General features: G+C 33.5%; 3 long non-coding RNA genes across 3 annotated transcripts; all 3 read left to right on the top strand.

Annotated features, from left to right (window-relative positions):
- Positions 1–1,548: 1,548 nt before the first annotated feature.
- On the top strand, positions 1,549–2,538 carry LOC129739990 (uncharacterized). The gene is made up of 3 exons (XR_008736053.1): positions 1,549–1,664; positions 1,727–1,959; positions 2,068–2,538. It is a non-coding gene; the product is annotated as an uncharacterized LOC129739990 (long non-coding RNA).
- A 3,531-nt stretch (positions 2,539–6,069) lies between these two features.
- On the top strand, positions 6,070–6,755 carry LOC129739063 (uncharacterized). Its single transcript, XR_008735737.1, has 2 exons — positions 6,070–6,336; positions 6,413–6,755. It is a non-coding gene; the product is annotated as an uncharacterized LOC129739063 (long non-coding RNA).
- Positions 6,756–7,960: 1,205 nt separating this feature from the next.
- LOC129740469 (uncharacterized) lies at positions 7,961–10,338 on the top strand. The gene is made up of 4 exons (XR_008736252.1): positions 7,961–8,350; positions 8,423–8,917; positions 9,457–9,664; positions 10,015–10,338. It is a non-coding gene; the product is annotated as an uncharacterized LOC129740469 (long non-coding RNA).
- Positions 10,339–21,314: the final 10,976 nt, after the last annotated feature.

The following is a 21,314-nucleotide window of genomic DNA, read 5'->3' on the forward strand; positions in this document are numbered from 1 at the left end:
CATACCTGATGCTACACATATTGTGATCCTTCAGTATGACCGAACCAGAGATGCCAGGTGGTTTTGTCAAAAATCGGGACACCTCGATAAAAAAAATAGGATTTTTCAGGACACCACTTAATTGATGGAAATAAAGCCTATAGTCCACACTCGGCAACTTGAACTGCAACTTCGGTTGCTAAGACTTGTTTATGTCTACATCTTGGTTGCTAAAGGTCTTCCATACTTGTCGAGAGAATTGAGACGTGCTTTTCATCAAATGTAAAAATTAAAAAAAGTCTCAGCAACCGAAATCGTAGTTCAAGTTGCCGAGTGTAGACGAGACTTAATATGTAGCGCTTCTAAAATTGCATAAATAAAGACAAAATACAGGTTCTGAAGACGCATTATTTTATGCTACAGAAGGAAGCAGAACCTTGGCTGGCTTGCAGTTTATATCGGAAATATGATTTAAATAATTAACACGATTCAAAGATTATCATCGATTATACTGTTTTATTATAGATTTTTTTTTAAATATTCTTATCATTTTACCTTCAATTCAGTTAAAACTCAGATAATTTATTGAAAATTAGGACAAATCAGGATATTTTAAATGAAAGTTTTCAAAAATTCTGGATAATTCTAACGTTTATTAAAAATTAGGACGGTTTCTTGGAAATCAGGGCAAATCCTGAAAAATCAGAACACTTGGCACCTCTGGACCAAACAGAACGTGCACGATCTTATTTCTCATTTTTTCCTTAGCAATTCGATTTTCAAATGGTCGAGTGTGAGTTATTGTAACGAATTTAACATTTCTCTTAAGATACATTTTCAATTTAAATTAAAAAAAAACTCCGCTTAAGTAGTTTAACAATTTTTGAACAGCTTATTAATACTAGTGAAATTGAACAGTATCGGATTTGAATTTAACAATTTGATTTAATTCCTATACAACAATAAACTTATGCGACAAACACATTAATGAAAGCAACACATTATTCTATTTTTTTAATTATAGATATGTATGTGTGTGATTCATAAGCTATGTTAAATTAAGCATCTTTTAAATTGTCCTAACAATAATTTTAAATTTAACATTGGATTCAAATAATAAATTTAAATCTAATTCAATGGCTATGGATTGTGAAATTTCCAATTATTATCTCAATTATACATTCAGGTAATTCATTTTGGGACTATGTAATTACAATTATTTTAAACTAATGCTTATCAAAATTTTGTATCAAAGGGTGAATGCGTCCTCATCACTCATTTCAATTAAAAGGTGTTTGAGGTTTGACAGCTCCATATGCTCCCAGAGAAATTATTTTGTTTTTTTCTTCAATTTGAATACTAAATATTGTTCTGATAAGCATGTAAAATCATTTTTTTAAATTATTAACTAGTTTATTAAACAAATAAAATATATGCGACTATATTATAATAAAAATATACATAACTCGATAAGATAAAATTTTACGCATTCTCCCTTTTCAAAAATCAATGCGTAACTTTTTTCACTTTGGTATTTTATGAACGCGCTCCATTTTATTTACATTTTAGAACGATTTTCCCGTACAGAGGTCATCGGTTAAATTCCGTTGGAGAAGCATTGTAATAAACCCTGTATTGCTCTGTAACTGCTGACCATAATCTTGCAGAAAATTACAAAGTAACCGGTAAGTTTCTTGCTCGTAGATTTCCTTGTTACCTTAAGTACAATTTCATATTTATTCCACAGAGCAGTTTAGGGATTTTCATACTTTCCTTATCTTGTATGAAGAATCCGGGACACGACTAAAAAGAATGTCAACGTTAATATTATATTGGCTGAACGACCGAGCAGGTGGCAACAAACCCGATGGAACAAAAAAAATACAATTTGGATAATATGTGTCGATTTCCAGTTCCGGATTTCTTGAAATCCGAAAAACTTTTGGCAGGTTGATAATTAGTAGTTACATCCTTCGCTAGGTGAGTGAATTTTTTTTGTTTATTTTTCTCAAAAGGTATAATATTTTGTAGAAATTTGTCAAAAAATTTAAATTCTTTTTTGATTGATATCATTTTGATTTTTTGTAGCTCAACGGAAATTAACACCACAAGTGGTTCTCTGTTTGAACGCTCTGCCTCAGATGTGCCGGTATGGGAAGACGGTCGTGGGCTGCTCTGCAAAAGCAGGACCATCGAGGACGTGTCGTGGAAGCTGACCATAGCAGAAGTGTTTAAAGTTTAAATCGAGCGTAATGTCGGTAAGCCGCGATCAGAAATTTTGTGGAGAAGGTACATGCGGAAACAGTATTGCATGAGCCATCATCGCGGTTTGAACAAATCCAGCCAATTCAATATGAAATTGTTGCACCAGAACGAAATGGGGATCGATGAACTCTACTGGAAAAACTTCCGCTCTGTAAGTAACAAGCTTAAAAAAATGTCATCAACAAAATAGCTCAGAAAACAGTAGATATAGATAGATTCGAATTTTCTTTGGTTTGTAAATTTTCTTTCGTTTGTACCTTAATATAGTTATATAGAAACCTGTAATTTCCTTTAGCTTGGACCGCCAGAATGGTATGAAATGGAAGAATGGCAGAAATGGTATGATCAAATACTATCAATTAAACAACTCAATAGATTCATTCATAAAACTTTGATTTTGCACTCAAGTATACATAAGAGAAGTCATTTCTGGCTCTTATTTTCTGTAAACGCAAACAAATAGAGAAATGATAAAATAAAAATTTATACATTATTATGCAGTTTTTTATTCGACGAGAAATCCCTACTCCAACATATTTCAGATTGTACAGAGTCTCGAATGCTGCGTTTAAGGCACAAAGTTCGGTTGAATGTTTTCTCAGAAGGCTGACACTATTCATAGTTTATTTTTGCTTGCATACACGGATTTTTCTAAGTGTTTATGGCAAATATAAATTCGTGATATTATTTCTTACATCTACCTATTTCTTTAACGCAGACCTCATTCAAAAACCAGGGGGTCAACAATCTAAGACAAACATGTAAATTTTGAGGGGACCTAATTTTACATCACAAACGATGCTTCTTTTTTGTGCATACAATATGACAGAAAATTATAGCACCGAAAATTTAATTTTATGTGTGCCAAACGTTATGGTTTAGATTTGTGCATCTTTTTTGACATAAATTTACATCATCAATGATATAAAATTATGTCTAATATGTCATACATTTAATTTCATAGAATTTATGGCTTCAAGCGTTTCTGTTTTTCTCTGTGTAATTTTATGTCAAAAATGATGCTTCAGTTTTGTGCATCCAATTTGACCTAAATTTACACCAAAAATTTAATAGTGTGTATGACATGAGATAATTCCATTATTGAATCATAAATACCAATAAATAAAACAAAACAGATTCCAATTGGAAAGTTTTTCTTCCAATATTCAGTGGTTTTATAATTTACATCATTTTTATATTTTACATCATTTTTTATTTTACACGTTGCAACATTTCACTGGCGTGTAATTTCCAACTAGCACTGAAAACTCCGGCATACATGATGCTTCTTTTTATTTACATCACATGTGATGTGATTTTACAGATTTTTTTCGTTGTGTGTAGTTCAAACAGATAATTTTTTAGCTGGTCATATGAATTTATGATTAGGTGCAATTTTTTTAATGCTTTGGTGAATCATGTTTCTAGTTAGAAAGCTAACTGAACGAAATTCAAGTCATTCATACCGTTTATCGCGATCCTTCGGGCATCGAGTTCAATGTTATTTTGTTGGATTAAGGAGCGTTCACTTTAGAGCTTGAACATTGAGCCAGAAAACAGTGCTGGGATTTTTTTTGTCCAAGATTTCGGCGATGTTGCCACATATTTCATTTTAAGAGGGATCAGATGTCGCTTCTCTTATATGAAGGTTCACTACCTCCGAGTTTTTTTTTACTCCACCCTGCAATAAGATGAAAAATGTGCTGATAATCATGAATCAGCAATAAAAATCAATATTTACCATAATAATTTCCCAATTTGTGGCTGAAGAAACAACGTCGAATGTCTTGAGCAAACCGAGCAAACTGATCCAAATTTACTCAGTGGTCGCCTTCAAGCACTCGAATTCGCTGAGTGCCAATTTTCATGTCGTCTGAGTAGCCGTTACTCGGAAAACTGAGTCGTTTTAGATCAAGCGACGGCTGCGTCTACAAAAGGCGATGTCTGAGTAAAATGGAGCCGGGCTCTGAGTATTTCAAAATGAGCGAGATGTCAAAATATACACACTCAGGCAAATTCTTATTATAATTTTCATAAGATACGTCTTATGAACCCCTTTTTTGCGTCCACACTAATTTTTCATAAGAGTCTTATGAGATTCTTTCAATTTTCATACGAAGTTCTTATGAAAAATAGAAGAAACGGCATTGAGGGAAAATAATGAACACATCGATTCCATCAGTCGTTTTTCAATCGTCAAACGAAGTTATGGAATTATTTATGTTATTGTTCTAAATGGTAAGTTTGAAATGAAGTTTATTTTTAGTGATCGTTAAACATATTTGAAAACTTTAATTTGTTCTTTGTTTACTTTTCAGTACGTTGAACGGGAAAAAAACCCAAAGTCATAGGACCGTATGTGGCCGATCAAACCGGAACCGATGGAATCGGGTATTGATGTGCTGTTGATGGTGACCATAATGTACACTCAGGCGACTTTTTATTATAATTTTCATAAGATGCTTCTTATGAACCGCTTTTTAGAGTGTAAAATCGTTTTTCATAAGAGTCTTATGAAATTCTTCCAATTCTCATTGGAAGTTCTTATGAAAAATACAAGAAACGGCATTGCAAAACAAAGATGAACATATTCATTCCATCAGTCATGTTTTCCATCGTCGTCAAAAGCAGTCACCAGTTGTAAAGTTACTACTTTTTCAAAAAACATTGATGTGAATTTGATCTTCTAAGTGGTAAGTATGAGATGAAATCTATTTTTAAGTTGGAAGTATTTGTTGAAGGTTGAAGGTGAGATGCAATAAAACTTTATAATGGAATCGGGTGTTGAAGTGCACCCGCATACGAAAAAACCATATCTCAAAAAGTCATCACGATACATCAACGGTTGTTGAAAACGTGAAGTTTTCTGTAAACGTTACTATTTCATCTTACTTTGGCTCGAAAACGATTGAAACTATACTCTCACGTTCATGTTAAAAATTACGTTATAAGATAACGTGAATAATGGATATGGACGATTCGTTTTCATTTTTTTAAGCGTAAAATTGATCTCGAACCGTTACCAAAAGCGTTCATGCATGTTGACACCTGATGATCAAAACGCTGAGCAAGGATGCCAGGTATAGCTTATTAAATAAAATGTCAGTACTTCTAAAGATTTTAATGATAAAATTTCATTTTCAGATGGATACCATGATGTGTATTGTAACCATTGTAACTTAATTATTCATTGAGAAGTGAGTTTGAAATAAACTATGAATTCAACGATTATGTTATTAAAACTTCTATTTGATTTTATCTAGGTCAGGCAAATAGAAATTTTGCTGCAGCATTTATTACTTTTCGACATAAAAATGAGCACTTTTTGAAAAGATTTGTTATCGTTTATGATGATAATTCGTGCCGGAACCAAACAAAATCAACAAAGCTGTTGTTTCATGGAAGAGGCATGTTCAGTTTGGTGAAACTTGAATACTTATCCAATGCAAAACTCTCACAACGACAAAAAAGTTTTTAGAATGGTCATTCTCAGGAAACAAAATTTGTTGCCTGCTCACTGGTCGGTGATGTAATCAAATCAATTTGACATTTTAGCGCTTTTTTCTTCTGTTTTCCACCCTGGGATTTTATCTATTTCAAAATCTACGCTGAAAATCATGTATAACAGTTATACACGTAATTATCACAAATGGCACTAATCAGCATTCATCATATCAACTAAACAACACAAATGGCAGATTCAGTTGTATAAAATTGTTTTTGTGAATTGATTTTGAAAGATCTAGAACCAAAAAAAAATCAAAACTTGAATGTTCAAACAATCTGGCACCACTGACCAGTTTGTTTTCTTTCGTTCCGCCGCGAAATTTGCAATTTTTTTTTTGTTGCAACCGCTTCGGGGATTGTTCCGGATTTTCTCGGTCAATCAGCATCGAATTGGACATCGTTTTTCAACGACGGTGATTACTGTCCGACCTTTCGTGAAAAATAGGACCTTCTGTTCTAACAGTAAGTGTCTACACTGGCGCACCGGAAGTTTTACAAAAATCCGTGTGGACTCTCGGCTACGGCAGCTTGAATTCCCAGACACAGCGTTCGAATTCATGGAAACAAGGATAGATTTCAATCGAGGTAAACAAACCTGTGGGGGATTGTTTGTAAAAACTTGTTCCATAAAAAAAAAATTGAAATATTTTTTTTCTTTCAGGTTATGGTCTTTTCGCTTTGCCGCATCTCCGAAAGAAGGGTGTGGAAAGTGCGGAACGATTTAATCTGCTTCTGGCAAAAATTTCGGATGGCCATGGCGTTGACACTGAGGGCGGTGACGGCCATTTGCCTTGCTGTCGAACATCTATGCCATTTCGTCGGGTCCGGGCAGTCGTTTTTTGGGCATTATCGCACTGGATTTTGGATTGTCAAAATAAGTGAGGAATATGAAAAGTGATTGAGCTTCCGTGAAAATAAGTGATATTAAGTTTCCAAAAAATATTTTTGTGAAAATGTTTGTATTTTTGTGATTATGTGAAAAATATATAAAAATTATCTCTGAATTTAATGATATTTTAATACCTTAACCACAAGCGTATCCGGATCCTTCAGATGACCTTTTCTATAAAGGTCTATGAACAGTTACTAATAGTGGGGGTTTTCTCAACAACTGTCTTACGAACAGTATTTAAAAAACTTACGATTTATTTAAAGCGTAACGCAGTTCTGATTATCGTGAGCAAATCATCGGAAGCACGTTTTATAGAACCGTTTTATCGCTTCCAATTGTAACAATAACCATAATAGTTTGATATGCTGCATACTATTAAGAATAGCGTTTCCTGAACCATTAACATACCGTTTGCAGAAAAGTTTTTTCATACAACTGTTTTAACAGTTTTTAACAGTTACATAACCTAACAACATATTCAAAATACAATCATTTCGGAATTCAAGATTCAGGCAATGTATTTTACAATTTCTATGATCGTTTGCTAAACGTTTTTCTACTCTTCATCAAATCGTCGTTTGATGATTTAAGAAATCGTTGGGTTATAATCTCCATTTATGCGGGCAGCTAGTGTCACCATGTATTTTTTCAAACGAATTAAGCAGAAAATAAAATGACATGAAAAATAATCTTGAATTTATTTTAATTTTATACGATATATCCTTTTTCCATAAGAATATCTTATGAAAAGCAACATTTCCTCATTGAAACCGGTGTTCATCCTTTGAGTTCATTCCATCATAAGACAATCTTATGAATTTCATTACTTTTTCTTATGGCGCCACTTCATAAGAGAATCTTATGGTCTACATAATAGGATTTTTCTGAGTGTATGTACACAGAAAAAAATATGGACTATTACGTGTCATTGAAAATGGTTTCCTTTGAAATAAAACAGCCTGTATTAAAAAAAAACATTGAATTTTAAAGTTATTTGCTGAAAAGCAATTGAAAAAACCTTTAATTTTACAGCAAATGTCCTGTAACACAAAGGAGCATGACATGTACTGTAGTATTACAGGTCGAAACAAAAATACATGACATTTATATTTACGTTTCACAGCCGGTTTTGAAATTGTTGGACTGTGAGATTTTCATGTCTCTGAAAATTACATGTCGTCAATAATTTCCTATGAGAAATTATAAAAATTAAAGTGTGTCTGGCATCCCCATTACACTAAAGAGCGAAACGTCAAAAGCGCGCGCGACAGCTGGTTTTGTTTATCGTTTTTCCGAGTTTCGTGCGAAAATAGCGAACGTTTCAAAAAACTAAAGTTTTAAACGCAGGTACTCGTGAGATTTCTTGATCTTGGAACAAGGTTGACGCTATTGAAGCTGTTGGAAAGTTAAATCGAGTGGCGAGGACTCCGCCGCTAGTTTCCATGACAATATTTCCCAACACAAAATTTTCCCCGAAAAGAACCAATTGCGCCCACTTCTGAATTACGTGCATCTTCCGGAGATGGTTGAATTTCGTGTAGCGGTAAATCATTCACGTGGAATCATCTACCATCCAGCCGGAAACATTCGCTGTACAGCAGGGTGCCGGAAAAATTAACGTTCAGGATAGCCGTAATAATGTGTACACGACAGCAGGATTTCTCCCTGCTAGGCAGACGAAGGAAACGCCAAGTTCCGCGATTAAAAGTAAGTTTCGATCCTGTTAATTTAGGATTAATTGCATTGGAATGAATTCAGATTTACTTTGTCTTTCCACAGGTGAGTGTCGAATTCTCCTACCAAAAATGGCAACAACGCAACACTAAGCAAAACCGTTTTGCTCAAGCAGCAGAAAATAAATTACATTAGGAAGTGACGCATCGATGTTAACCACAGAAGAAATTTTTCACGTGATCAAAATCCGGATCGCCTAGAGTAACAAGTATGAGGCCGTGTCTTATATTTCGTTTTTGATGTCTTTTGTAGGATTGAGCCAACCAACAATTGGAACAACGTACAACTTAAGAAATTTGAACAGCAAAGGATACAAATTGGATTGAGAAACTTTTAAGGCGTTTCTGCAACAATTATGGAAAATTTCTCAAAATAAATGAGACGCCAGTTGCCACGTTTGCCGTGCTCACAGTAGAACAGGAAAACTTTATAACTCGCGGACCGGAAAACGCTAAGACAGCTTTGAATTCAGTACTGCTAAAAAATATATTCAATCCTTGGAGGATCTCGACGACCAGCAGTTCTGAGAAACCGGAAAAGGTCATTACATTTTAGTTTCTTATATTTTGTATAACTACCAACTTGAAGGTACTTTGCTTTGAGGCAATTTAAGATAAGTTAACTCTTACTATTTACAATTTTAATAAGAAAAGAGAACAACAATTTAAAATTCTTACACCTTCCAAGTTTGAAAAACTTTGTCTTTTTTATCTTGTCTTTTTGTAATTGTTACAATTACAATTACAATCTTGAATTATTTGAATTAAATAGTAAAACCCAAATTAAAATTTTATTAAAAAGAGAAAAAAAAACCAAACCAAACATTTAACTCGTCGCGCGGCATTTCTAATTTCAAAATGCTTTTTAAAAAGGATTATTTCAGCTTTTGATTTTTTATTTTTCGAAATCTAGATACATACACAAATTCTTTCTTTACCATGACGCTTAGTTGAATATTCTCATAACTAATTCTGAAACTGTGTCGATACATTCCAGGTTTATATATGGGAATAACGGACAAAGCCGAAGATATGTAGGTATAGTAAATTTATTATCTCTCCTGTCCTCATTCTTTGCAGGTAGATCCCGTCTGCATTCGACTTTTTCCAACTGGGTGATGTATCGCAAGATATATGGTATTGGACTTAATCGATCTACTAGTTTGCATCCAAATCTGCCGAACGTTTGGTTGAGATTGAAGGTGTGCTGTCCACCAACCGTATTGGGGTTCAACGTGAATACTCAAAATATTGCAATCGAAAACCCACGTTGGGTGTTCCTTGAAAGGTAAGGACTCAATTTATCTGCTCTAAAATATGTGATTTTGGGTATTTTTGTTCGTAGCCCTAACCCATATCTATCCACACAAAGTGGTTCCAGAGGCTAAATGTTTGACACTTTACCAGCAGTATGGCATTCGTGTCTAGCTAAATGTATAATGTTTCATAGATTTTACATTTCTTTAAAAAAATATGAGTGACTTTTCTTGCAAGTCTTCGTTTTTTTTAAATTTAAAAAACTGTTCCATTATGATGTATTCTTCTCGAATTACAAGGCATAATTATAAACTATTGCTCTATTTAAATATTTGTCTGAGTGTTTTTAATTTCATAAATTCGTTTTCTTTTCTTTTCTAGTTTTTAACTTCACACCAAACGACGTTTTTGGATGGACGGTTTCAACCATATTATCCAGCAGTTTCGAAGGAAAGGTGCCATATTCTTCCCCCGCACAGGTGTTCCTTGCACTATATCGCAGCTAAGCTGAGTGGTCAACAGCAAACCAATGATTATCTACAGGAGCTCAGCGAGTATTTTTTTAGGGCAGCAAGCTACTGTGCGCCTAATGTGTAGTTCTGGTGCTACGATTTATGTGTGAATGAAAGCATTTCAAATAATTTCAAAAGATGCATTTCATAGTTGTGAACTCATGATCAATTTGTTGAGTGTAGTAAAGAAATTGTGTAGCAGACCATAAATAAAGTTTTCAAACCATATATTGTAACCTTTTTTTTACCTAAAAAATATCCTTAATTTCATATTTTGGAGATAAAAACCATTCATCTAGCCTAATGAATTCAATGAACTAAAATTTTACAGTACTGTAATTTTCAAACAGCCTGTAAAAATTTTGTTCACATAAAAATAAACGACACGTGATTTTGTTGCGACCTGTAAAATTGCGGTAAATGTCCTGCTCCTTTTTGTTACAGGATATTTGCCGTAATTTTACAGCAAATAATTTTTTCTGTGTAGGGTAACGGACTTATTTTGGACCGGGTACATATTTTGGACCACCTTGCAGCTTTTTCCAATCTTTCTCTCATAAATCATGTTAATCATGAAAATTTTGGACAACTATAATTAAAGCTACTTCGTATGATTCTAATAATATCTAAGATTACATTCAAATTAGCTGATAAAGGATAGAAAATTGAAAATAAAGTTTCGATTTTTCACAGTTGGGCGAAATCAAGGCCACTTCAGAAGGACGTGCCATTATTGGAGTCAACTTCCAAGAAGTTTTCTGCCTAGCTGTGATGAATTTAACAACTACAAACATGTTCACAGCTATGATAAAACACTTGAAAACTAGTTTGCAAGCTCGAAGAACCAAAAAAACTTGTTTTAATCGCAATTTGACCCATGTCGAAAATAGGTCCTACTTAATTACTTAGGGACTTATTTTGGACCACCCAACATAACCTGAATATTAAACTTGCTGTTAAATGTTCATGAACGTAATGAAACGTTCTACGGCAGTATGAAAAGAATTATGCACACTATTTCAATCGCTTATTATAAACAAAACTTGGAATTTTGACATTGTTTTATTTAATCAACTCGCTAAAGCCCAAACCCGTCTTTAGACGGGGTTCACTTGAATCGGCATAAAACCAAGCCATTTATTGTTTTAACTTACTGTGCTTTAAAGCACGTTAATCTTACAATCTACGTTAATGGCAACTTTTTTATAAGCAGATGTCAAAAGCTACTGCTTAAAAAATCTTAAAAACCTGAAAAAACTGGAAATGCACCAATTTTTTATTAAGTAATTATTTTTGATGCTTCATGAAAAATTATTGACCGTTTCGTCTAAAAGTTACAACTATACATGGTTGTAAAAAAGAACAATAAATCGCAAATATATAACTGAGTTTAATATTTGCAACAGTTGATACGTCTTAGTTAATAGTAGCACAATTTTAACAAATAATATATTCGACTATAGCTATGAGATAGTCTTAACATGATTCAAAACATGGAAAAAAAATAACGAACAAGCGAAAAAGTACTAAAAAACTAGTTTTTCAGCCCTATGGTTATGCAATTTTTGAATAATTTAATAATATTTTTTTTTTGAATAATTTTCTTTCGAAGAACAAAGTTGTTTCAAAATAAAACTGAGCTGAACGTTTTTCAGCGAAAAAATATCTGGCTTTTAAATGGTTAAAAGTATCGCATAATTCTCGCCGTTTTAATCTTTTTGAATCTTTGTTTTCTACAAAACTGAAGCTAAACCAAATCCAAGAATTTGGATGTTCAAATGCATCAATTGATGTCGCGGAGTTGATAATGTAAGACTTTCTTAACTTACCATTGGGTCGCCTGAAGGAGATTTGCGTTCTAAAAATTGGCCCTCAAGATAAGCCAACTGGCCAGTATTTGCACTGCTGAACAAATTTCGTCGAGATTAAAGTGTGCTGTCGGAATTTTCAAAACATTTGAAGCACTCTATATAACACATATATCGAAAATTACTGTTTAAAAGCATAAGAAGTTGTAGAAAAATAAACAAATAGTGGTAGTAGGACATATTCAACAAACAAGTGTACCTGAATAGAGGCTGGGGAAAAATTGAAGAAAGTTAGTTCAGGAATGAATTAACGAGAACAAACAAAACTTAACTACAAGAATAAGGAAGGAAAATATTAAATAATTTATTTGCATAATTGCGCATCAGTCGTTGTCGTAAATACAGCAAAATTAGAAAAAAAACTTATTTAGTTTAAGGGTGGTCCAAAATAGGTCCAGAGGGTGGTCCAAAATAGAAACCTGGTGGTCCAAAATACCGACCATAGTGATGATCGAAGAAACGCGTTTTTATGCTTAAATCTTGTTACATTGCAACAAACGACGATATGTTTCGATTGAAAAAGTCTTGATCTTCGTAATAAACGGATAAAGCAATAAAAAATTGTAACATGTACTTTTTTATTTCAGAAAATAGCATAGCCACTTCCCAAAGCGGTCCAAAATAGGTCCGTTACCCTATATACCAAACAAATTAGCCGAACAATAAAAAAAAGTTTTGAAAATCAATTGTTTTGAATTTTTCGCATCAAACGTGACATATCCTGTTTTTATAAGACCCTCTTATGAAAAGCAACAACCTCTCATTGAAGTAGGTGTTCATCTGCAGAATTCATTCACGTCATAAGATAATCTTATGAATTTCATTGATTTTTCTATGGCGCCACTTCATAAGAGAATCTTATGGCATGTATAATAGTATTTTTCTGAGTGCAGAATTGACTAAGGCCGATGACATAGTGAATACGATGCGATGCGATGCGGTGAATGCGATTCAATGCGGTGAACCACATTTGATGAAAATGTATGTGAATCGCTTAAACCTGACATACTCAACGCGGCGAAGCAGATGTCAATTTGTTCCGCCGCTCGAGTTCGCATAGGCTGCGTCCGTAAATTTTCCGCCAATTCGCATCGCATCGCACTCACTATGGCCGATGACATAGTGAGTGCGATGCGATGCGAATCAGCGGAAAATTTACGTCATCGGCCTTACCGTCGACCCGGCATGGACGGTAATTCTCGAGAGCTGAGGCCGATGACATAGTGAGTGCGATGCGATGCGAATTGGCGGAAAATTTACGGACGCAGCCTACGCGAACTCGAGCGGCGGAACAAATTGACATCTGCTTCGCCGCGTTGACTATGTCAGGTTTAAGCGATTCACATACATTTTCATCAAATGTGGTTCACCGCATTGAATCGCATTCACCGCATCGCATCGCATCGTATTCACTATGTCATCGGCCTGACTCAATAAGCGAATAGCCCAGAATAAATAGGTCGTTCCAGAGTTGGCCTTTCCACTGGCAACATCGTCGGTTTTCGATTGTGTTCCCTCCAAACCAGGCGGAGGAGTCAATCACTGATAGTGAAACCATGAAACCCCGTTTTAAATATAAATTAAAAGAGAAATATCCGAAAAAAATCGTTTGTGTAATAATCAAAATCTGAAAATATCATAACCTAACATTTTCTATTCAATTTAAATGAAATACATTGAATCATTCAGATCAAACTTTCATTTTCAAAACCACAAAAAGATTGTATTTTTGATTCACTTGAATTAATTTTCTTTCGAAGTTCATTTTTTTCTATTTTATCCAAAATTTTGTTGTTTTCATGGCAGAGCTATGGTTTATTTTCAAAAAGGGCCTATATTACTCTAGAACAAACGATAAGTTCAATTCCAAGTAGTCTCCCGCATAATCAATTACAATATATAGAGAATATTCTATATTGTCTCTAAACGTTATCGTTTATTGTAAAGTGAACAGTATATGTACAATAACACAGACCATATTAACAATCTGTATTATGATTATCTGTTAAAGTACCATATGGGGAAAGGGCTGTTAAGCATGTTTACCATTCAAAAAGAGCGATTTTTTCGAACAAATATTTCATGCTACATTATTGGATACGGTTAAAATATCATCCACTTTTGGCGAGCAAAACAATCTACCTGAATGTTCTAGCTACGTTGGAATACAAAATCATAGATTTCATCAACTTCAATGGATATAGTTTGCTTATAGTAGTTTGTAGTAAAAATAACGCTCAATCATACGTTCCGCATATTGTAAAATATTTTTAAAAAGAGCTTCCCTGTACCATAACCAATATAGTTCCAATTCTTTCCCACAAAAAATAAAATAAAATTAAAAAATTTAAATGTTGAGATTTTTATTTTTTATTTCTGATATTATACATGGATTATACAATCTTACCTATTTGTGCAGATCTGCATTGTTCAGCCTTTCAGTAGATTTTTTTTCCGCTCTCCGTTCAGCAGAGATCTTTGTTTCTGTAATTTCATTAGTTTTATTTAATCTCACTAGTTTTTATCGATAATATAATACAGTTTTACTTACTTTTCGCGTTCTGTGTGTTTTTCTCAGCGTGATTCTTTTTTTTCGGAGCCATTTTGAACACAGTTTTCAGTTCCGAACCTGGCGTGGGGTTGCCGACACAAATTTTAACGAAGTGAAGTGAAAATTAGCAGATGCTGAACCCAAGAGCGAAAAAATGCATAAGCTCACAACTACATCTTAAAATAACAATATTAGTTATTATCCGCAAGAGGTGAAATGATAACGACTTGTCTAACTCATACAATGTTGTCAATGTTGTTTTTTTTTTAATTTAATGTCTAATGCTAAGAAAATATAAGGAAACTTTGTCGTACACTGTTAGAGTCCTGGATAAGGTCCAGAGACAATATTCAAAGGTTGCAAATTTTTATTCTCTTATTATACTATACTTACTAAATCATATATCATATTGTCACTGTCACTGATACGATCCTGTCATAATTTATTGAGGTAATAAAATTTTGAACATGTATAATGAAATGATACTTGGAAGATATTTCATACTGGTACTGCTACCAATATATTAAGTTAATAGTTAGTACTATATCCCCAACTGTTTTTAATTATGCGGGCTTTTTTATCGATATAAACAAAAATATATTTCTGCTTTTTCCCAACCAAAATTTTTATTATTTTCATTCCAAATAGGGCTAATATTACAATAAATTTTTCTGCGTGTTGTCATTCATTCACTTCCCGCATAAATAAGGATTATAACCAAACGGTTTCTTAAATAGTCAAATGACGATTCGATGAAGCGTAAAAAAACCTTTAGCAAATGATTATTCGAACTGTGAAATACATTGGTAGAATCGTGAATTCCAAATTCACAGTATTTTTAATATGTCGTTAGGTTATGTAATTGTTAAAAACTGTTAAAACGATTATATGGAGGAACTGTTCTACAAACAGTTAGGATAACATCCAAAAACTATTCATGGAAACCCGCATACTAAAAAACTATATCACCAACAGTTCATACTATAAATGAACGGCTTCAGAAATAGTGATTGTAACTTTCATCGTAACTGTTATGTTAAACTTTATTTCTAAAACGATAAGAACGAAACATGAACGTTCATGTGGAAAAGTGATGATATCTGAAAAGGTGAATGAACGGTTTGAACCAGGGAGGTGGCAATCTAGTTCTTCTTTCGAACAAGAATCTTTTTCTTTTTTTCTATCCATCGGGAGAGACGTTTATGGTGTTTTCCTCTCAAAGCAGTACGAAGTCTCAAAAGTCAATATTTCAACCAATGAGGAATCAGAATGATTAATGTGTTAGTGTGCTATCAACCATACTTCTCTAGCATTTGACATTTAGTTCGGGTCCTTGACAGCAAAATGTCAGGTTTGTTATGGGCCCACAAAATCGTGGGCCCGTAATTTTGATGGTTGTCAAATTCAATGACAAAGGATAGGGATGCCATCTCCCTGGTTTGAACGATTACTTGAATTTTATCAATAATCGTAAAAATGATCTCAAACCGTTGATCGTAGCGTTCATGGATTCTGTCACACTCACGTCGAAAATTGCCGAAATGAGAGTGCCAGAGATGCCAGATATTTTTCAATCAAATCAACATACATTTATGATCATTCTTATTAGGTTTGATTAGCAGATAAAATGCAAATTTTTGTCTATGGGGTATTGGTCTAAAATTTCGACAAAAACAATAAGGTTTAAACCATAATGAACTTGCAATTTAATTTGAAATTTAAATGAAAAAAGAAAATGGCAAATCATATTCCGTTAAAAACTTCAAAAACATTTTAAGAACATTTTTAAGAAAAATGTTTTATGAAGTTTTTATCACTTAGACTGGTTTGAAATTAATCTTCTCAACTTCAACTCAAATCGATTTCAAAATTGAAAAAGGTTTAGTTATGTTTACGGTATACCGCAGTTCGCTTCTTTATTCGCGTTCACTATGTCATCGTACTTGTTAACTTATATATTTAAGCTGTTTTATTTAACTCATACAGATTTCTTAAGTTTTTGGATAAATATAGTACGAAAACGTAAATATCTAAAATTGGCACCACTGCTCCCCACCGGCCGAGTGAGGAAAAGGTAAACAAAAAGTTGGTGAAAAAATTGCGACCGAGCTGCTATAGCTGCTATAGATGTGAGATTCCCAAAGCGAAAACGACAACAATCCCAAAGCATCAACGATAATAAACAACCAGTAAGTAAAATCGCAGAATATAATGATGTGTAAAATCTTAATTGCCATTTCGTTTCCCTAGGAATGCACGTTTTTGGTCAACCAGAAGAAATCTTTCATAGTGAAACTGCAACAAAAATGGAAACAGTGACCATGGATTTCATCGAGAATCGCTGGAGCCTGATGAGTATAGGGTATTACCGAAACTGCAAGCAGAACTCGATCTAGCTGAAATCTAGCTGGATTCCCATCTGACAGGTTCTACAACAGCTCCGAAAAAATCCTAGGTAGAGATGTTGCAAACGTACCTGAACCGGATTGGATGTATACGTTAAGGGAATGAAAAAAAACTCAACATGTATCTACATATCTACTATGGAAAACAATCTTAAACGTAAGTAAATAATAAAATGAAATAATATATATAATAGCATGATTTATTATGAAATCCGAAACTCCATATTTTACGTCTGTGTGCTTGCTCCATTAGCGCACGATTCTCATTACCGTTTGTATAACGTTGGAAGAACATCATATTAAATCGTTTCACGACTATTGCTATCAATGTTTGGTTACGAGAGAACCTTTTGAAAAACTGTAACAGAAACAATAAGACGACGCAATCACGCTTCCCGCATAAATAAGGATTATATAACCGGAGTTATCGTCAATGAGCGCTGACGACATTTACTGGCGACACTCACTGGCGACAAGTTATTATCAGGACGTGTACAACTTCGGGTGTGTTCTTATACCAAAGATTTTTTATTTCAAAGGAAAGTGCCGCAAAAACAAAGGATTTTTTCCTTTGGTTTTGGTATAAATAAAAAATCCTTTGGTTCAAATGCATTTTCCTCTGTTTCAAAGATTTTTTCTTTTGAAAAATCTTAGATTCAAAATATTAATGCTTTGATACAAAAACCAGTTTCATTTGATTTAAAGTTATTATCTTCACTCAAAGGTCATTTAGATATAGATTTAAAAGCATTTATTCATTGAACCATTTTCCATTTATTCCAATTGGAAGATTTTTACCCTGTTGTTTCGAAGTTCCTATTAGGAGTTTGAATAATAAAAAGATACAATTTTAGTTCTTAAATTCTTTTTTATTCACAAACACATAAAACACTGGTTCACTATAACCGAGTAGGGTCCTTGATATCGTTGACAAAGTTTCGCATTCTTCCGAAAGCCACTCCAGCTGCTGGCTGGTCCGACTGGTGATTGCCGTTGAAGATTGGGCCGAAAAAATACGACCGTGGGATTTGGGGAGGTGTTACTTTGCGCAGCTTTCTCCATGTTCGAGATACTTGGACATCTATCCGTCGGCCGTGGTCCTGTAACTATACAAGCGTTTTAGAAAATCTTGAATTCACTAAAATATTCAGTATTTATTAACTTACACTTACCATTTTGCATCCTGAATCCTCCTTATTTATAGCTTACTCCGATTCACTGGTTTGATTTTTAAAACGAGCGGCCGAACTTTATTCGATTTTTCGGTTTTCTGTTCTTCTTGCAAGTCAATGCAAAATATCTTCTAAGTTTGAAGTTTTTGTTTCAAAAAAATATTCTTTTTAGTTTAAAACATGTTTCTTCGGTTGAAAGAAAATTTACTTTGTTTCTAAAGAAATATGCAATTGAACAAATTTCTTTTGAATCAAAGAATTTGTTTGAAATCAAAGTCCAAAGTCATTCAATTCAAAAAATTTATTCTTTCTTTCAAAAATTATTCTTTTCAATCAAAACTATAATTCATTGATTCAAAGAAAACAGGAGCTGGATTCAAAAAAATGAATGTTTTGAATCAAAGTCAGATTTAATTCGTTCCAAAATTCAAGTTTACTCTGCGTGAATACACGGAATCGTCCATCTTGAGACAGGCAATCGTAATCATAGGCATGGTAGGAGAACAATTCGCTGTCAAAAAGCGCTCCGTCTCCACCCCCCACCAATGAGAAACTTTTGGTACTCCTTGCCTACTGTTGCTCAATATGCAACCACCCGTAGCTGTATAGGCACGCTGGTTATTACTTTACAAAAGCGTTGCCAGTAATGATATTTCACACGTCGCTAGTTGGCAAGGTTGCCGATCACCAGCGCGAAAACTTCGGATTTCAACTTCAATGACAATAATTAAAATTTTAATGCACTTTAACATTGAATATTATTGTTTACAGCGTCATTAACCATAAATTGGTCGAAACAAAGCAATTTGCACAAAATATCAAATCAAATACGTACAAAGTGGACGGAAATACTGATGCTGAAATAAATTGGAATAATTTCGTATTTGATATTTTATTGCTTAAACCTTACTATTTCTCAAATTTAAGGGGCGCGCGGTTAATTCATCAGTTTTTTGAAAAAGTAATCGATAAAATTAAAAGCGCAACAACTTTATTCATAACGTAACTGAGAGAAATGATTATAATGTTTATACCTAATAATCATAATATAGGTAATTTTTAAGTCTTGGTTGAAAAAAGAAACGATTAGATTATTTTATTTAAAAAAATGCAATTTCAAAACCTTTTTTCGGTAAAAAAAAATTCACGATTTTTTTGTTCAGTGCAAAACGATCTGATTATCTTAAACCAGCCTTGAGCAAAACCCTTTTGAGTCTATATTGTTGTATAGGATACTTAGGACGGGAACTTCAGAACCTTCTGTAGGTGGGCCTTTTTACTCTTATAGGTGTTTTAAAAATGTTTTAATGGGGATTATAAAACTTATCGTTGTTTATTAACGAAGCCTTGACGTACCCTTTCAGTTTCTTATAAAACTAAAATTGTTACTTGGGATGTGTTCTGCCGTAACCGATCTAGTTCGACGATTCAATGAATCGGTTAATGCTGAAAGATCAGTTCAATTGATTGAGTCGATTAAATATTTTCCTATTCTATAACGGGAGCATGAAAATTATACCTTGCCGAATATAGAAATTCAAAACTAACTGATTTGTTTTTATTATTTTCTTTCCGCCCGCATAATTAAAAACAGTTGGGGATATAGTACTAACTATTAACTTAATATATTGGTAGCAGTACCAGTATGAAATATCTTCCAAGTATCATTTCATTATACATGTTCAAAATTTTATTACCTCAATAAATTATGACAGGATCGTATCAGTGACAGTGACAATATGATATATGATTTAGTAAGTATAGTATAATAAGAGAATAAAAATTTGCAACCTTTGAATATTGTCTCTGGACCTTATCCAGGACTCTAACAGTGTACGACAAAGTTTCCTTATATTTTCTTAGCATTAGACATTAAATTAAAAAAAAAACAACATTGACAACATTGTATGAGTTAGACAAGTCGTTATCATTTCACCTCTTGCGGATAATAACTAATATTGTTATTTTAAGATGTAGTTGTGAGCTTATGCATTTTTTCGCTCTTGGGTTCAGCATCTGCTAATTTTCACTTCACTTCGTTAAAATTCGTGTCGGCAACCCCACGCCAGGTTCGGAACTGAAAACTGTGTTCAAAATGGCTCCGAAAAAAAAGAATCACGCTGAGAAAAACACACAGAACGCGAAAAGTAAGTAAAACTATATTATATTATCGATAAAAACTAGTGAGATTAAATAAAACTAATGAAATTACAGAAACAAAGATCTCTGCTGAGCGGAGAGCGGAAAAAAAATCTACTGAAAGGCTGAACAATGCAGATCTGCACAAATAGGTAAGATTGTATAATCCATGTATAATATCAGAAATAAAAAATAAAAATCTCAACATTTAAATTTTTTAATTTTATTTTATTTTTTGTGGGAAAGAATTGGAACTATATTGGTTATGGTACAGGGAAGCTCTTTTTAAAAATATTTTACAATATGCGGAACGTATGATTGAGCGTTATTTTTACTACAAACTACTATAAGCAAACTATATCCATTGAAGTTGATGAAATCTATGATTTTGTATTCCAACGTAGCTAGAACATTCAGGTAGATTGTTTTGCTCGCCAAAAGTGGATGATATTTTAACCGTATCCAATAATGTAGCATGAAATATTTGTTCGAAAAAATCGCTCTTTTTGAATGGTAAACATGCTTAACAGCCCTTTCCCCATATGGTACTTTAACAGATAATCATAATACAGATTGTTAATATGGTCTGTGTTATTGTACATATACTGTTCACTTTACAATAAACGATAACGTTTAGAGACAATATAGAATATTCTCTATATATTGTAATTGATTATGCGGGCGTCCTTCTGACATTTTAAGGGCTAACATCAAAGGGCTGACATCGCAGAGCGGGCTTCCAAAATAATGTGTAGATTTTACATGCTTACAATACTAATTTTCACCTCTGCTTTGACGTACATGCTGTGTACACTATAAGTGGTACAAGGACTTTACATGAAAAAGGAGTTAACCCAGTCTTTTCCGATAACGGGTCAAAACTACACTATAAGGGGTTGCGCCAGATGAGTGTGTAAAAGCTTTTTGCTCACGCTCTGTGTAAAGCGCCCAAACATAAAACTAAGTGGAGACACTTTTCTCGAATTTGTATAGATTTTTATACAGAACAGAGTAACTTTGTTTACCGTGCGGTG

The sequence above is a fragment of the Uranotaenia lowii genome, chromosome 1 (assembly GCF_029784155.1).
Source record: "Uranotaenia lowii strain MFRU-FL chromosome 1, ASM2978415v1, whole genome shotgun sequence".
Taxonomy (NCBI): Eukaryota; Metazoa; Arthropoda; class Insecta; order Diptera; family Culicidae; genus Uranotaenia; species Uranotaenia lowii.